At 42.2% G+C, this 13,822-nt stretch overlaps 1 protein-coding gene across 6 annotated transcripts in view; it reads right to left on the bottom strand.

Moving 5' to 3' along the window:
* OTUD7A (OTU deubiquitinase 7A) overlaps positions 1–8,506 on the bottom strand; it is a 131,448-nt gene extending 122,942 nt beyond the window's left edge. For 5 of the 6 annotated variants that reach the window (XM_032699944.1, XM_032699948.1, XM_032699949.1 and 2 more), the window contains exon 1: positions 8,301–8,400. The gene's annotated coding sequence lies outside the window, so the exon portion shown is untranslated. Of the gene's footprint in view, positions 1–8,300; positions 8,401–8,463 lie in introns of those variants that run through there. The other variant, XM_032699945.1, reaches the window with a different exon arrangement.
* Between the last annotated feature and the right edge of the window lie 5,316 nt (positions 8,507–13,822).

The following is a 13,822-nucleotide window of genomic DNA, read 5'->3' as shown; positions in this document are numbered from 1 at the left end:
ACTGGGGTAAAACCAGTCATAGAACTAATTCTACCCAAAATGCACAATAAAATTATGTGCTCTTCCAACCTTTCCCTCACAAAAATAAAGCGCCTTTTTATACAAACAAACTTCACTATGAAATCCAAAGATGGATATTTAATATTTTGCTGTGACAACCAAAAGGCTTCAGAGATATCTTTTCTCATGAGTACAAATTCCTCTATTTATACCAGATAGGAAAATATTTTATATTAAATATGCGAGGTATGTGAAATGAAACTAAAAACTGAACAGCTCTTGATGGAACCATTTCTCCCATTTTCATGTTAAGCATATTTTAGGAGACAAAATTGGAGGAAGGAAAACTATAATGGTTCTGTTTCTCAAATTCTGTATCAAAGAAAGTCAAGAGATTATCAGCTAGATGTAACCATCTCACCAGCTGCAGATACTCACAGCTGAGCTGCTCAGGAAAGACTACTCCTCTCTGGAGGTAGCAAAAGGCAATGATTTACACTTCCATGCTAATTAAGGTCTACACTTTGCTAGTGCAACATTTTGTGCTCATCAGAGCTCATCTCAAACACCTGATCTGCATGAGCAGAGAGGGAGAGCAGCCAGGGCAACAACACCTCCATGGATGCACATCCATCAGGGTTTCCAGGATGACCACAAACCACCTGTCTGCAGAAATGAGCACATCATCTTTTTGTGGTCAGAGTGCTACAGGCTCCACATCAGCAACACACCATCCTGCATGTGCCAGGAAATCAGTACTACAGCCTTGCTTTAAAGAAGATCATGTGCAGTAAGTAATTAACAGTTTGTAGCACGTGTTCATAACCACAAACAAAGCCAGTGAACACTTGGACCACATTGCAAAATTCTTATTAATTCTCCCAGTCACAAGTTCCGAGATTTAATTTCCAGTGGAAGCCACTGTTGGAAGCCACTGTTTGACCCACCTTCCTATGGCAGTTATGGGGATTTTGCATTTGAAGGGTAAAGGAACTGAGAAAAGTATTTGGGATGGATTAAGGGATAGAGGAGAGTCACTTCCCATCACAAAGATGATGTAGCCCAGAGAGAGACAACATAGTGTTTTTGTTGCAAACAACACAGCTGTAGACTTTATGATGCTACTCTTTCTCCTGCACATGCTTTTACCTATCAACATCAGAAGAAGTTCTTAACGATGCAGATTTATAAAAATGTAAACTGTGTTGCCCAGGAGACATTACAGACCTCTACAGACTTTCTTCAAGAGAACCTTCATGTAAGATGTTTTTTTCACAGCCTTTTGTTCCCTCCTATTCTTGCCAAGGAAATGCATCCTTTTATTAATCCTGATTAAATTCTGCTTTGAGAATCTACAGTCTGACTATACACTAATGAATATCTTTCTATTTCCTGCCCCAAACCATTTACAGTCCTTATCTACTCAGCATCCTCAGACTGGAATGTTAGAGTAGAAAGATACCAGTATGATTATAGACAGAGAAAAATATGAGAGAAAAAGAAAATCAGTAAAGCACTTCTGGGTGCCTCTCAGAAGAGGAAGATTATTTATGAGTGAAAACAACTTTTTCTACCTTATTTGAAACTCTGTCTTGAAGTGATTAGCAATGAACAGAACCATAACACAAACATCTAAGAAAACTTCAATTACAGACATAGATGTGAGTTCAGTATAGCTGAGGTTTATATACATTCCTATAAAGAAGCCTGAAGGAATAGCCTGTCTATTGTTAAGAAACACTGAGTTTCCACAGCGTTCCTCAGCCACTAAGACACCCCCAACCACACAGCTCAAAAATTCATTCCTTCACACAGGCCTGAAAAGACACTGAATAAAGTCCAATATTAGATCTTCCCATAGTCTTATTTCAAGCCTTGTTTTTATGATTATTGAAAAACCAAACATGAAACACTGAACTTGATATAAAGAAATATTGCAACAGCTGAGATGCATTTAAATTCTGAATTTTCAGATTAACCTCATAATCCCTGAATTTAATCCTCAGCTTCTAAATGCTCAGACATTACCAATAGTCAGGGTTAATGAAAAACCACACCACTTTTCAAAGGCAATTTCTTAACAGCAAACATCTTCAGTTTAGTAAAGTGCAAACACTGTATCAACCTGACTTCATTTAACAGTATCCTTCTGATCTTCTATGGGAGGCTGCTCCATTATATGTTGCTTCTGTTAATTTGTGCTGAAGGGAAGTTTGTCTCCAGCTCTTACTCACCCACCCAACTGAGGTTACCACACTCCCTGTATCTTTCCCACATATGAACTTACTAAGTGTTGTGTCTTCTGGCATTCCTTCTGTTTCCAGAAATGTGCCTTCCCTTTATATTCTGCCTTTCCTTTAAACCACTTGTACTCTTCTAGAGACAAAGATGTAAAGAGTTATTTAGAGAGACATGGAGGTGATTTCATTGCTTCACACTTAATTATAGTTTGCTAAATCAATACTTTCTTTACACTAACACAATCTCTTCCCATTACCACAGTGTTATTTAATACAGCTGTACGTTCTCTTCCCTGGAATCGACAATGTAACAGCTCGGGACTTAGAGCTAACTGGGATATTTAATATTCTCAGGTAAGTGACGGGCAGGTTTCTGTTAAGGGCTGGCAAATCTGAGACTAAGTGTTCCTGACACATCCATCTGCAGTGCCTTGTATTTGCTCTGGGTTCTGTTCTCAGATAAGTACGTTACTCTGATTAGAGAGAGTGTGCTGTCATATCTGTACCTAGTGATAGCCCAATAGGCTGTGTTTATTTCTACTGTCTGCTGCTTAGTCCAGGGCCAATCCAACCAATAAACTCAGGTTTACCACCATTGAACACCTGTCCTTTACACAGATATCAGAGCTATTTAACACAGGATTAAAGCTCCTTTGCACTACCTTAGGAACTTTAACAGCAATGTAAGTGTTTGCACAGAAATTTAATGAGCATATACCTAGACAGACATATCCAGATATATCTGGGTTCACTTCCTCCATGTCCTTGCTTAGCAGTTTCCAGTGGGGTATAAATACCCTACAGAGTCACTAACCAGTAATAGAGAAATGACTCATTCCAGCCAAGAGACAGAGCAGTCCAAGTGAGGGACTGTCTTGCACTTTTGTTTCTTATTGAATAGATCTCAAGAGATGGGAAGAGCTAAGTCAGTACAGATATTGCTGCTCTATGATCTTATTTGGCACTCTTGGATTTGTGCAGTTCATGATTTGTGCAGTTGAGGACAGACAAAACCCTTTGCAATGTCAGCCTCCCAGATTCAGGTTCTTTCATTACTTGCTGTGTCTGTGCAGACTCTGGTTGTGGGACACAGTCATAGCCTTTCTTTGCTGGAGTGCTTTTAAAGGAAATTATATTTACTGCACTATTCAGAAAGTAATTACAGTAGAAGAGAGTAAAGTGACTTAACAACAAACATCAGTGCTGCAAGAGAGGTCTCTGCTCCAGTGCCCTTGAGAGCGGAAGTCGTCCATGCATTTAATGTTTTGGCAGCACCAATACATAACCTCAGCCTGGTCTGCGGGGTAATACAGAGCAAAGGAATTTGTTCCAGATTTTTTTCAGTCAGGGATATAACATCAGCAGAGTTTCATTCCTGCTAAGGTGCTGAAACATAAAAGATAGAAAAATAGAGAAGAATTTTTTCAGTTTTGCTAATAGGCAATGATTATTTCCCCAGTTTCTATGGCACTATCACCATGGCAGCTTGCCATTTTAATCAAAGGCATTGGAACACATTTCTGATACCAGCCCAGTATTCCATCTCCTGGCCACACACAGCAGTACCCACTGAGTAAACTTCCCTGTGACACAGGCCATAATGTCAGCAGACATCAGGATTAGAAACGTGATATTTCAAGTATCTAATTAAAGAACAAGTTTTCATTGTTCCTTACTCTAATTCTGAAAACAATAGTGGAAATATAACCATTGTGACCAAAATTAGAATCAAAATTCTTTCACAGCTTGCTCAGTTTCTAAATGGGTTTTGCCCCTTTTTTGATTAACTACTCAATGCAAATGATTACTCAGCAGATCCTGAAAGAATGTGCAAGTGAAAAAAGTCACTGTGGAGAACAGAGTATCTGCAAAACACTTGACAGGTAAAAATAGCTACTTTACCCTTTGGACAAAAAACTCCATACTTTGTTCTCTGTACAGGCCACAATGAAGCATTGCACACAAGACTGAAACCATGATCAGAGAGCAGCACAACTCAGTGGTCTGAACAATGAAATTTTCAATATACAAGGGGAAGCATTCCAATTTTACTAAATGTACCACGAAGTGTTTGCAGATATGCTCATTCTGAAAAAAAACCCTGAGTATTGAGAAATATTTCCAGCAATAGCAATCCTTCATGTCTTCTATAAAATACATTTTCAGACTTAGACCAAATTCACAGCCAGTGTATTTCAAATGGCTGGGATACTCTAAAATAATACATGAATTTATAAATCCTTTTAATAAAAGCTAATAAGCAAGTTGAACTCTGTATTTCAAGCCTAAAGCTTTTCCAAAGGTCCACCCAAGAGATATTAAATACATACAGATAATGTCAATAATATTCTGCAGTAAAACACTACTGACTAAAAATCACTGGTATAACACTACCCTAAAGTAGACAGCACCGACCTCAAGAAGAAGAACAACAAGAAACTTAACTAAACTGGGGATGAGACTTGAAAAAGATCACAAGTAGCTTTCTCTTTTTAAATGACTTAAAATCAGAAATACTCAGAAACAATCACAGAAGTAGTTATGATGGGAAACAACATGAAAACAGAAATGTAACTCAAGTCTTTCATATCTTCAATACCTCCATACTTGTTAGATTTACAATTTTTCCTCCCTTTGGTCAGTAGTTGGGGAAGGACGACTAAACAGAGTCTAGAAAACTAAACAGAGTCTACAAAATATCTGACAGTGAAACAGTTGTGCTGTTACATTCAGATGTAAATACTAACCTGCATTCAAAAGAAAATCAGTTACTACCAAGGATTTGAGGACAGTTCTGCCATCTTATCTGGGAACACCTGACTTCTCAGTTTTGTGCCATGCTTTGTCTTAGGAAATCAATGACACAGAAATACAGGAAGATGCAACAGGACACCCACATAACATTTATATCACACCTCAACTGGTAAATTTCTCCTCTTGCATAAGACTACAGTGCTGAATTTTCAGACCATCTAAGCAGTCAGGTTAATATCTGCCAGCTTTTTCATGAGGGCAACCTGATTCATTTGTTCAGAAGATCCACATACTGTTTAGCTCTATGCTTTTGTCTAAACATCTCTGAATTCATTTGCATGCCTGTGCAGTGCATATCAATGATAAATGAACCAGTAGAATACAAAATCTTCAAAAACAACAACAACAAAGCCTTTTCTGCTTTCAGTCCTCAATTTAATAACAGTTGCACTTGATATTTTAAGCTTGCCATCTGCTTAATTAAAAGTTTATGTTTAATTTTTGCTTAATATGAATCCCAAGATATCATATGAAATTCAAGTCAAAAGGAGATTCAGATTTCATTATGTTTTTGGAATGCAGAATATATTAAACAGAAGGAGACTTCATTAAACACTGCAAGATATGAGGTCTAGATTGTCTGGAAACAAACATTCTGCCAGTTCCCTTAGTCCTTTCCTTCTCTCCACTCCAATCCTCTCTCCCATACATAACTATGTGGGAATGCCTTGCCACTGTTCTCCTCCTGTAAAGACCATAGAAGGTTACTATGTCTAAAGGCAAGAATAAGCTAAATAACAATATGTGACAGCCAGATGATATATACATTTTTAAAGTTCATATGTGTCTATGCAGTATATAACAAATTTAATAAAAAACCCCATTTCTTCCCTGAAATAACAGAGATACGACACCAGTAAACTCATACAAAACTCTAAGTGAGCAAAAACACCACAGAGATTATATTCAAAACATATAGTTTTAATTTAAATTAGATGCTCTATATATAGTGCTTTGGCTGATTAAACCATAATCTCTATTTTTTTAATAAGTAACATAAAGGGCAGCTATGGCAACAATTAGCACAATGGTTGCATTGGTAGCATCAGTCAGTGTTCACAGCCTGCATATACTCAGCTCTATAAAATTCCTTACCTGGAGTTCCCTTCACTCAATGGCCTTTTTGCTGAGTCTGCCAATGCAACAATAAGGGAGATGTCCCAGGGACAAGAAAAGGTGCAGAGGGAGGCTTACCAGGGAAGGACCAAGTACCTTCCTACCTGCTCATCCCATGCTTACTTGGAGTCTGTAACATCCAGCCACCATCACCACTATATGAATTTGTATTGATGAACCAAGACTAAAATCTTCTAGAATCCATTTGCAGAAAAATAGCTTTTTCAAAAATAGATACATTATGATTAAGCAATCAGTTATTTTTGCCCTATAGATACACCAAAAGGAGTCTATTAGACCTGATTCCTACCCAACCTCATACTCTTAACCGTTGTTGTATTGTACATGAATTAAGTTGGCCCAAAGATGACTGAGTTTCTTGTAAAAGTGCAGCCACAAAAATGTAGTATCACAAGAGAACAGGATCCCAAAGCGTCATTTCTCCCCTGTCACACGGTGATTATGGCTGTGTGGGCACACAGAGCCCACACTGGTGCTGTGCTCCACACCACCCTCAGTGGTACAGCCTAGGTACACGCATACAGGCCTGGAAGAGAAAGTTTCGCAGAGGATGGCAGGCACTGACATTCATCTATATTCCAGATTCAAATCGGAAAAGTCCATCTTGCCCCTGTGTGAGCAGCACAGTCACACCGGGAAAAATCCGGCCTCCATCCACAGAAAGGAGACCATTTAGTCAATTCACACCAACAGCAGAAAACGGAGCCACATCCAGCCCCAACACACTCCTATTTTAATAACAGATTGTAAATAACAACACTTCTCCTACCAACAGCAGTTTCAATTCCAGAAGCTCAATATACTGTAACTTAAATCTGTGCCATAGCAACCTTTATTAAAGTCAATGTCACTTGTAAGGACTGAGTTAAATTAAAATGTGGGCCAAATTTATCAGACATTAGTTTCCTTTGGATACAGAGCTCAGAACACTGACTGTGTCTCACCCTAGATGTGATATGAGTTGTATACGTTCGCGTCCAGCAATGTATTTTAAACCAGTCCATTTCAAAACACTTGCCTTGATCATCAGTTTCAAGTATTTATTTGTCTGAGACTCTGAAGGTCAAATGAAAAGTATGAAAGGTTTCTTTCTGCTCACATTATATGTATATCTACATGCTAGAAATTGCAGCACTATTCAGGCCTAGGGAGAGAAGCCTGGAGTTTATTACAATGTGCCAGTGTTATGCTATAGCTGGTCAGTTTAAAGGCGCAACCAAGGGACAGCAGAAGAGGCCATTCCCTCCTGCTGCCGGAGCTGTGTGTGCCCAGTAACCACGCTGCCCAGCGATGGGGAACCTACTGTGACACAACTATACCAAAAGTTGCCAACAATTTATCCTTTTATTTCCAGCACTGGCTCATGGGGGGCTCTGCATCTTTATGTCAGATAGGTACTGAACAAGCTTAGAACAGACATATTCCTACAACGTCCAGGATAAGCATAGGGGTAGGGAGCTTTTTAAATTTAGATTATGTAAGGTCGTGTGCCTCACTGCATTATGTTTTATATGCACATTATATCTCACTGCACCCCGTGAACTTCAAATGATCGTTAATCACACAAATCCAGACCGATACTCTTTTGTAGCTCTTTCAGAAAGAGAACAAATATTATACGCGCATCTAATAGTTACTGGAACGAGGTCAATCCCCCGAATGTCCGGACACGGTCCAAGAAACACAGAAGGACATCCCACCTGCCCAAATCGGCCTCTTGCCCGAGCAGCCCCGAAACACCCGGCCAGGAACAGGCTCCTTGAGCAGGATAACGCCGCAAATGCAGGAGCGGAGCTCCGGCGAGAGTCTGCAATGCAGAAACCCTTCCTGGAGCTCATCAATGAGCCGGGGGAGACGGGGCGGGGGCAGAGCCGGCAGAGCTCCCGCATCCCCGGCCCGCATCCCCGGGCACGGGGCGGGAGGCGGCTTCGAGCGCCGGCTCTGCGCTCCCCGGCCCGGCCGAGGGCTTTGCCCTCCGGCTGTCCGAGCTCCCCCGGGCGCTCCCGCGGCCGGGCAGCCCCGGGCAAGGGCACGGCCGGGCCCGCCTGTGCCACCTGCGAGGGGACACGGCCCGGCCCCGCGGGCGGGAGGAGGGAGAACAGCCCTTACCTGCTCCCGCTGCTCCTCCCGCACCCCGCGCTACCCGAGCTCCATCTTCCTCCGTCCGGAGGGGAAGGGGGAGCCGGCCCGGCGCTGCTGCCCCCCGTCCGCGCTGTGGCCCGGCCCCGCGCCCGCCCTGCAGAGGCACCGGCACACGGAAAGCGACACCCACCTCCCGCCGCCTCCTTCCCATGAAGTCACCGGCCGCAGGGCCGGCCCTCCCTCCTGCCCGCAGCGCCCGGAGCCGCGCTCCGCCCCGCTCCGCCCCCGCCGACCCCCGGGCCGCGCCCGCCCGGAGCCCGGGGCGAGGGAGAGCCCGGCCGGGATGGGCGAGGGGAGAGCCCGGCCGGGATGAGCTCCCGGACAGCCCCGGAGCGGCCCCGCAGCCGCCCCTGCACCGCGAACGCTCCCCCGGCCCAGGATGGTGGAGCGGGAGATGGGAAGCGCTGCTTCCTCTCTGTATCCATCGTCGTTCTGGAAAGGACCGTGCCCAGTTTCACCCATTGCAAAAGGGGTCTGTTATTCTCAAATTATTGCTTTTCACGCGCCTCCTAGTTGGATATTTCCTTTTACCTGCTCGGGAGAGGTCAGTAAAGTCTACTTCAGGCTACAGGAACTTCTCAAATAACCTGGTTCCAGCTACTTCAGTACACACCCAGGTGTTTTCTGTCTCACCCGGGTATATTCTATCTCACCCAGGTGTTTTCTATCTCACCCCGTTGAAACTACCTCCCCGACACCAAAGCAGTCTTTCACTTCCACTCTTCCAAGAATACTGGGGTTGAAAAGGAAATGGGTTAAGGAATACACCTCTAGAACTTTTCCCCTTTTCCACTTACTGTTACAAAAATAGAAACACCCAAGACGGAGAACTAAGCAAAATATGTGAATAGAAGGAAAAAAACCCCAGAGGCGCAGGAGTACCTGTTCAAGAAAGGCCTCCTTATCTAGAAACACTGAGAATTCTCACCTGAATTCAGCCTACTATAGATGACACCCAATCAGTGACAAATACAGCAACACCAAATCCTTAAGGAAACACTAAATGGAAACAAAACATAATACCTTTTGCACCAACATAACACATCCGGAGAAATACATCTGGTGACATGTGAAGGCAGCTTTGCAGATACGCACTGTCACATCATAAGTAAGTGAGGGTTGATGGTTAGGGAAGAAAAGCAGATCACTCACATTCTAGTTCTCTGATAGAACCCCAACATCAGTTTAGAATATTGTTGAAACTCCATGATATGGTTTGAAGCTGGTTCCCTGCCAAGTCTCCAAACCTTACCACAAGAAGTCCCCATCCCCCCCAAACCTCAGGGAGAAGAGGGAGAAAAAAAACAACCAAGAAAACCCAAAATGAGAGACAGCTAAAGTAATATATATACATATATATTTACACTTATGTTACAGCTATATACAATTGAAATATATATACAATTTCACAAGGGAATGGGAAGGGGGAAGGGAAAAGGAACAAAACCAAAATAAAAAATATATATATATTCTGATTAGTAGCCCAATATCTAGCAACTAAAAAAAGTTAGCAAAGAAATATCTCACTACTCTCCTTGGGACAACCGAGAGTCGCTCCGGGACGATCGCCGGCAACCTCCACCTCCCAAGGTCAACAAGGCCCTACCAGGCCTCGCTCCCCAACACGGCAGACTCAACAGCAGGGAACCTGCACCTCCGAGCCGCCGGAAGGAAAGAGAGCGAAGGCCTCTCCTCCTTTCTTCTTATAGTCTGGCTTACGTAAAAATCATAGGGAATACTGGGTAAATCTGGACCCTTCCTTGGTTACAAACTGGTCACCAAGGAAGGCCTAGACCAAACTACCACACCCCAAAAAGAATCTCATCTCATCTTTGTAAAATATTTCCTTTTACGGCTTATGTGGAGGGCAGAAAACATTTGAAAATGTTCCCAAATGTTCCACGTAAACCCTTTTGCTGTAAATGCACTGAGCTATTAGCTTTTGGCAAACCATGACAGGCAAAATACAAAGCATTTTTATCTAATACTGTTTTAGGCCTGAATAAAACGAACTCTTGTTGTTTGCCCCTCCCATCCTCTATTCTCCTTAGAGAAATTCTTTATGCTCATGACTGAAGATTACTTAGATGAGCAGTGTTCTCTGTCAAGCTCTCAGGTTCCTCCCAAAAGCAAAAGAGTCATGAGCAGAACAGTTCCTTGGTTTCTCCTGCAGAGTCCAGCATTCTTTAAGTGCAGCAAAGGAAAACAAATTGTGAAATGCATGGATACCATACTCAAAAAGAACCGTAATTACCAAAAGACACACTTTTATCTTTTCCTTGATGCACTTGTGTGTACAGATTGTCCTACAGGTGGTTCCCAGATCGTGAGAGTTCTGTAAAAGATAGAACAGTTTGGCAGAGCTTTGCTGAAAGCTCTAGTCCATTTGATTTGCAAAGGAAATTCATGTGGGGATATGTGACCTCAGGTGGCTGCTCTAGAGCCCTCAGGACTGAAGATGCTCTACAAGGACTCAGAGAAGCTGTACATCCCAGAGATCACAGTTTGATCTGAAGGCTTCAACTGGTGATACAATCAGGGACTAATTTAGATGGTCTCTGCAAAGGAAGTGGTCGGTTTTCTTTCTTTTAGGCAGAGTGTCAGCAAAAGTCTGAAGGGCTTAGCAAAGGAAAGGGTGGCCAGATCCACGGGATCAGCAGGGACAGGCTGTCCTTCGAGGTCTGAAGTTCCCTCATTCTCCATCTTTTTTTTTGCTACCAGCTAAACTTTCTTTTATGCCACCATTATGGGAAAACAAACATGTTTCTAACAGTCAAAGTCCCAGAGGAAGTGTGAAAATGCAGACATGGTGGATCTAGGTGAAGCATTTGCATACTTTGGGGACATTATGTTCTGCCTCCACAGAAGGTAGTATCTCCAAAAACAGCAGTCTGAACAGATTCAAGAACCAAAATTCTTTAGTCCAAAGAGGTGCAACAAATACTGCAATCTCTCATCTGAACATCTTCCCCCTCCTTAAATTAGAAAGGAGGTATGCAGTAGTCCACAAAGATCGGGAACCCAGAGACCACAAAGTCATTCACAGATCTTAAATTTCCAGGCTTTTAGAGAAGGGAAGCATGCATATGACTAACATTCTCTGCAAAGTCTATTGTATCTTTTCTATGACCATACACAGACACGGGGGAAGAAACGACAGAAGCATCTTCACAAGTGATGTTCTGCACTGCTCGGTAACCCTGGCAGCTGAAGGGCTGCAGCACAACAGACACCTTCCTGTGCTGGTGAAAATGCTCTGCTATCACAGAATCACAGTGCTTTGGGTTGGAAGGGACCCTAAAGGTCACTTAGTTCCAGTCCCCCTGCCATGGGCAGGGACACCTTCCACTAGCCCAAGTTGCTCCAAGCCCCATCCAACCTGGCCTTGGACACTTCCAGGGATGGGGCAGCCACAGCTTCTCTCGGCAGCCTGTGCCAGGGCCTCCCCACCCTCATGTCTTATGACATAAATCCAACCCAAACATCTTACTTCCAAATTTTGATGAAAAAGAGCTATTTTGTAGAAAATGGTCAAAACACAGAATTCATACAATTTAGTGGATAAAATGAGCTTAAATGAAAATCTGCTGAATCCTTAACTTTGGGATTGAGGTTTCCTGTGCAGGATTTACTGTATATCTCCTTGACATACTTTGATGTTTTCTCCATCCATCATACTTTTTTTTTCAGCCTATCCACATTTCTACAGAGACCTCGAAGCTAACAAAAAGCTATAAATGCATATACACATATGACAAAACAAAATGTGGAATAAGGTACCTAATCAGGCTTCACTGGTCTGTTAGATATATCAAACTTTATAGAACAATTTCATTTCTATTCTATGTCTTTTGTCTGTAATATAATGAAGTATCTACTTTAAATTCCCACTTCAGAAAACATGGAAACTGGGGCAAAGCTGTGAAAGACAAGTTATGCACCACAATTTAAACTATATACAACAGAAATGCAAATTGGATCCCTCCTAATAAATGTCGTGTAGAAAAAACCCCCTAATTCAATTATGACTGATCTTGAATACAAATGGTAAGCACAACTTACACTGTTCTTATTACTGCTAATATCAGTCTGCAAGATGATTAGAGACTAGATACAAATGGACAGGCAGCAGTTGCATCTTGCATACTGAGGTAACAAGACATTCATGCTTAGAGTCCAACAGAAAGTTTTTCAGAAACTCTGTGTAATAAAGCGAAGGCACAGTCAAATATCCCCTAGAAGGAGAACTCCTCTGGTCATCTTTTAAGATTGCTACATGAAAAATAGCTCTTAATGATACTTTGATGGCAGCTTTGTAGCACCTGGAAGAGTTTCTAATGAAAAATGTCTTCTTATTATTCTATTTTAACATACAATATCCACAGATAGCTGTAGATGTAAATGAAAGCTTAAAAAAAACCAAATAAAACCACACACACACAGAGGCCAGTTGAAAAGGCAAGAAGAACCTACTCAAGTTATGAACTCCTCAGAATACTTAACTCGAACTAGAAAGGAGAGGAAATAACTATTTTTTAACTGGTTTTGAGTAATTGTAGCTAATAGTACTTAAAATTAGGGTTCCTGTGAGTTGCTGTTTCCCCTCCTCATGTTTATACAGATCAAATCATGAGGATTTTTGCTGCTGAATCCTGCCCTGTTCAAAGCACGGGCACTGCAGGCCAAGACAAACAGGAGCAGGGGGAGAACTCAGGCTGGTCACGTCTTCCTGCTTCTGACCTGTGAGACTGGGACCCAGAAGAGGTCAGCTGTTTCCTAACTAACTCGATTCTTAAAGATCCAGTTATTATTAAATGTCACTGAAACTCGCAGCATTTCTTGCCAGCCAAATGCTTTTATTACTTGTTAACTCTGGAAGTATCTACTCACCATGAACACATTTTTCTGTCAGGTCAGCTGGGAAGTTTATTTCTCCTGTCATTACATCAGATCACTGTTTTACAGTTACAGACAGATTGTTATCAGCCTTCAGAGACTTTAAAAATAATACAATATGGTTCCTGACACTCCCAAACAGACTGACAAATGCCATCCATGCAAATAGCAATACATTTTTTTAGGCAGCATGCAAAAAGACTTGTTCTACAGATGTTTGGGAGTTAATTCTGCAGTAAAATCTGTCACAGAACAGAATCACTGTGGCATGACACTCCTGCACTGAAACTCAGAGCAAATCCGCAATGCCTTTGTGGCTTAGTGGAGAGAAAGAGGATCATTCCAAATCTCCCTTGGGATATCTGACTTAGGACACTTCCCTAGGATGTGACTGGACCTTCATTAACAGAATGCTCTTAGTATGGACAAGGTGTGGCATTCCAGAACACTGCAAAGGTACATCCTGCTGAGGAAAGCCTACACCTGGGAGTGCCCCCAATACATACACATGCTTTCTAGATCTCTATTTACAGAGCTGTGATGAAGAACATGTCCCACTTCTAAATAACCTTCCTGGCATGTAGAGAGGGTCT

The sequence above is a fragment of the Chiroxiphia lanceolata genome, chromosome 12 (assembly GCF_009829145.1).
Source record: "Chiroxiphia lanceolata isolate bChiLan1 chromosome 12, bChiLan1.pri, whole genome shotgun sequence".
Lineage (NCBI taxonomy): Eukaryota > Metazoa > Chordata > Aves > Passeriformes > Pipridae > Chiroxiphia > Chiroxiphia lanceolata.
This window is presented reverse-complemented; position numbering and strand designations above follow the sequence as displayed.